Below are 5129 nucleotides of genomic sequence, written 5' to 3'. Positions count from 1 at the left end.
AAAAGACAGTTGATTACATTTCTCGTAAGGTGTGAGGCCCACTCAGATGATGATGAGGTAGTACAAGCCCAAACGCCGACCCGGCCCGATCTGGGCATGGATCTTGGACCTTTGATCACCCTGAGTGAAGCCCGAAAACTACTATCAATTGCACCAACAAGCCACCTACGGGTTACAATCTTGACACTACTCGCAATTAGTGGGTTTGAGTAAAGTCTAATTGGGTTTGAGTCATAATAGTATCGACCCATCTAACATGAGTATTAAATGGGTTAAGGATGTCAACCCACTTAACCTTTTTGACATGTTTTGTTTTTATATTTTCAATATCTCATTTTAAAGGAAAAATTACTTAAAAGACCTTGGTAGAGGGACTTTTTTTAAATATTCCCTAAGTTTTGGGCAGTAAACTTTTCTTTCCTTAACAATCTTTAGATCTCATCTTCGGCATTTCTCATGATTGAATGTCCTAACTATTCGAACTCATCATTTTCATCCAAAAAAATGGATTTTTGACATCTCAATCAAGTATCAGAGACTCCATTCTGTCGGAAAGGATTCAAGAAGGAAGAAGAAGTCATTTTCAAGGATTTTTTCAAATATTTAGAAGATATATGTAAAAAAAAAGTAAGGTTTTTGATGAAATACGATCAAGAATGGTTCTTTTGGGATAAAATCATATAAACAAGTCGTTATCTCAAGTTGTGAGTCAATATTTCCATCTATTGTAGTCGAAAAACTCAAAATTTGAAAATGGGTGGGGTTTACCAGTGTCAAGTTCACCACTTTCTGTTTAAAAAGCGGTGAACTCGACAATAAATAAAAAGTGTCAAGTTCGACAATAAATAAAAAGTGGTGACAATAAATTATGGTGAGTTTGACAATAAAAATTGTGAACTCGACACTACATATTAAAAAAAAACGTCAATTCAACAATAAATGAAAAGTGGTGAACACGACAATTAATAAAAAAACGGTGAATTTCCCAATAACGAGGGACCATTAAGAAATAAAAAGTTTACTAAATGTCCTATCAAGCTTGTAGACACCCCAATTTGAATGGACCCCCCACTCAAAAGGATTCAAAAATATAAACTTTTTAATAAAATTAGCCAACGGGCCTAAAAAACCCAAATCGTCTAAACATGATATTTTTATCAATTTGAGGGCTCATAAGAGCCCTAAAGGTCTAAGGGACCCACAATAAAGACTTGACATACCCATCATCTCCCTTACTTTTCACCGCTCCACTCTCAGAATCGAAACTACCCCAAGCCCGGTTAAAGCCCACCAACCCTTAATTCCTAAAAAACTCATTTTCACCTCATCCAACTTAGTCTAAACCTAATTCCATATTATCTAAATCTTAAAACTCACCTACCCTCAAAAATTCATTTTAAAATATATCTTAACCAATCCCAAACATAAAACCCAAGCCCAACACACCAAAATCCAAACCAATTCGATCCACAAACCATTATCCACATCAATCAATCACTCTTTGATCATCAAAAGGACACTTATCCACACTACAACTCACTTCCTAAAAAAATCATTCTACCCAACCTAACCCCTCACATTTCTCTAATACAACCAACCACCCACACTCTCATGTTATAAACCTAACCTCAAATTTCTCTAACACAACCAACCACCTACATCACAACCCATACCTCCTATATCCTAATCCATCATTTTTCTCTAACACATTATCAACCCCCATGTTATAAACCTAACCTCACCTGCTACCAACTCACATCACAACCCACACATCCCTTCGTCATTCACCCTCAACCTAGTCTCACAAGTCATTTTCATACCCATTCCCTCTAATCAACTCATCTAATCCTCTCACCTCCCCATTTTTTTGACACATGTCATCATCCCCTTAACCCCCCCAAAAACTTAAACACATAACTCCTTACACGACTCATTCTTCTAATCAAACACCTTACCTCTTCAGCCTAACTAACACTCAATCATATTCTTCCAACCAAATCCCTTATCATCTCATCTCACCAAACACTTAACCCAAATGAATTGGGAATGATCCTAACCATTTAGATCAAAAAACTATCCATTTACCTTCTATAAACACCCCAATTTGTACGAATCCCTTTCAAAAAATATGAATTTCCTCGAGATGACTTCAATTTAGAACTCAAGTATCTCAATGGGCCCGTATTGCCACTTGGCATCACCTTCATGCATACATGCATCATGTCATGCCCAACTTTGTCCCAAATCTATTCAAATTTCCTACTCACTCTCATGAACCAACTCGAGTCCATCACTCATTCACCATTCCATCACCCATACCATAACCAAGGTCCATTTCCTAACCCAACCTAAGCCCAAGACAAGGTCTACCTTCTAACCCAAATTCAAGTCCATTCTTTTACTTTACTCTCAAAACGCAAAATCCATAGCCCAAATTCATTATAAGCCCAACACCAATCCCACTCTCTCACATCCCCTCAAAAGGTGACACATGTTATCTCTTATAAACCCTCAATACCTAATGCATAATCTAATTGGAGAGTCAACTCCCCCTTGTGAAAATCCAAAAATGTCCTTTCCAAAAAGGTTGGTCAAACCAAAAATGTTCTTTGATCTTTTTGAACAATCCATAAAATTGATAGAACTTCCAATCATACCTTCAAAAGGTGAATACATACATGGTGCTCTCCCATTAGTCCATTTTAAAAATATACTTCCACCCTTGTTTTATGATTTATTTACAAATAAATCAAGGTCTACTTTTCACCTTTACACATGTCACTCTCCTACTCACCTTCCTATAAGTATTTTTGTTCTCCCATTAGTCCATTTCAAAAATATACTTCCACCCTTACTTTATGAGTTATTTACAAATGAACTAATGTCTACTTTTCACCTACCACTCTACATTTACATATGTCACTTCCTTATTCATCCTCTCAAAAGTATTTTTTGTTGTCTCACCTCTATTTACCAAAAAATCAAGGATCAAATAATATTTTTTGGGTTTCTTCACAAATGTCATCTTTACCCTCACACAAATGAAAAATCCAAAAGAAATAACCCAAATCACAAGTCCATTCTCTTTATTTTTAGGGTTGGACCATTTTACCCTTAAAAGTTCTCCAAAAACTCTATAAATACCCTTATTTTCTATGAACAATCCATGCTCTCAAGCCCCTATTTCTCAACTTAAAACTCTAACAAAATCCCTACTCATTCTCTTATCTTCCAAAGTCCAACTCACTCAATCTTCAAGTTCATTTCTCAATAATCAAGTTCATTCAAGACTACCAAGGGACAAGGTAGGGTTAAGATGTAATTTATTTATTTTAAAACTTGCATATTCTTCTTCTAACCCTCTACTTTATTTTCTTTTTAGAAATCCCTTAGGATGTAATGCACACCATCTCTCATCCCTAGTAGATTGGACTAAGGTTTTATCGAAAGGATGGGGGTTGAAGCCCTCTTTACCTTAAACTCATGCATCATGTTGTACACAATGCACATACTCACCTATGCATGGCAATGATAAAGAAATGTGCCACCTCTTTATAGGATGAAACACTAAGGGCGTGTTGGATACCAGGAGTAAAATTATTGTTCTAAAGAGTAGGAGTTGGAGTACATATATGGAGGAGCTGGAAAAGTAATTATATGTAGAAAGGGTGTTTGGCAATCAACTCTATGAAGTACTGATAGAAGTACTTTTGTGTTGGAAGTCTGTTTGGAAACCATACTTACTTCTCATGACTTTAGAAAAAAAAATTAGAATACCCTTATAATATACCAGTTACTATTTTTTATTTTTTAGTATCATAATATGCCTTCAAACTATACTATTTTTGACATTTTAACTTTAAATATTAATATAATATAATATAATATTTTAAATATTAAATATTAATATAATGTGTTTAAATCCATTATACTTAAATTTTAAAAAAAAATTGACAGCACCTCCCTTAAAAATTAAAAGGTTTAACTTATCACCGGTTGAATTACCATATATATAAAATATGTCTCAAACATACCAAGTCTTGATATATATCCACACTTAAAACAAATCTCATACATGCAATCGACATATATCTATTTAAGAAATAACATCATAACTAACACAGTTATTAAAATTAAAATTGTTATAAATTATAATATATTGCATCATATTGATGCATAAAAAAACAAATCCTTCATGGTCTTTTGTTGTTCATTTTTCTTTACATGTTTATCAGTTATATTAACTTCGTCAATAGATTCAACTTCATCAGCTCATAAAAATCATTCAATATGATTCTATAATTAAAGAATAAATAAATTTCATTATGTTGTAATATATATATATATATATTGTAAGAGAAATATGACAAATTCATATATGTCTTATTGATAATTATTACCTTCCAAGATAGACACCGATAAAATTTTCTACCTTTATTTTCTTTGGCTCTATCAATAATAATAACCAACTCCCGATCACACGAACAACAAAATGTCATCAAAACTACAATTAAAGATTTCAAATGCATAAAAAATCAAAATAGATAAATTTAAAACAACTTACAAGAATAACACGTCAAATGTTTAACAACATTTAAATTAAAGTATTGAATTTAAGACAAATCATCCTTATACATTAATATCAAGCCGATCATAAGCTTCTTTTATAGTTTCTGTAATAACTTCTCTTTTTTGGTCCATAGTTTTATTTGCTTAACGATGTGAATGCACAATTAGATTTCTATGATCTAAAGATGTGGATCCTACTTCTATAAAATCTTCTTGATCATATTGGACAAATTTCACATCTGATAAACCTTTTTTTCGAATAATATAGTGTAATCACATACTGTAAACACCCCGCTTTTGCACTCGCCTGATTAATCAACTCGTTAACCCGATTGCGACAGTTCCCAATGATTGATGATTATTCCAATATTTTCTTTATTACTAGATATATTTCAAAAATTCGGATGAGGTATCATAAACTAACAAATTTGTAGAAATCACGCTACGCTAAAAAAACATGACCCAAAAAACATAGAAATCATCATTTTTCAGATAAAAAGAAGCTTTACAATAAAAATCACTAAAAAATAATCAAATTATCAAAATACCCCTAACATCAA

Source organism: Akebia trifoliata, chromosome 5 (assembly GCF_017979445.1).
Source record: "Akebia trifoliata isolate Shusen 1 chromosome 5, ASM1797944v1, whole genome shotgun sequence".
NCBI lineage: Eukaryota > Viridiplantae > Streptophyta > Magnoliopsida > Ranunculales > Lardizabalaceae > Akebia > Akebia trifoliata.
The sequence above is the reverse complement of the archived record's forward strand: the minus strand, read 5'-3'. Positions refer to the sequence as shown.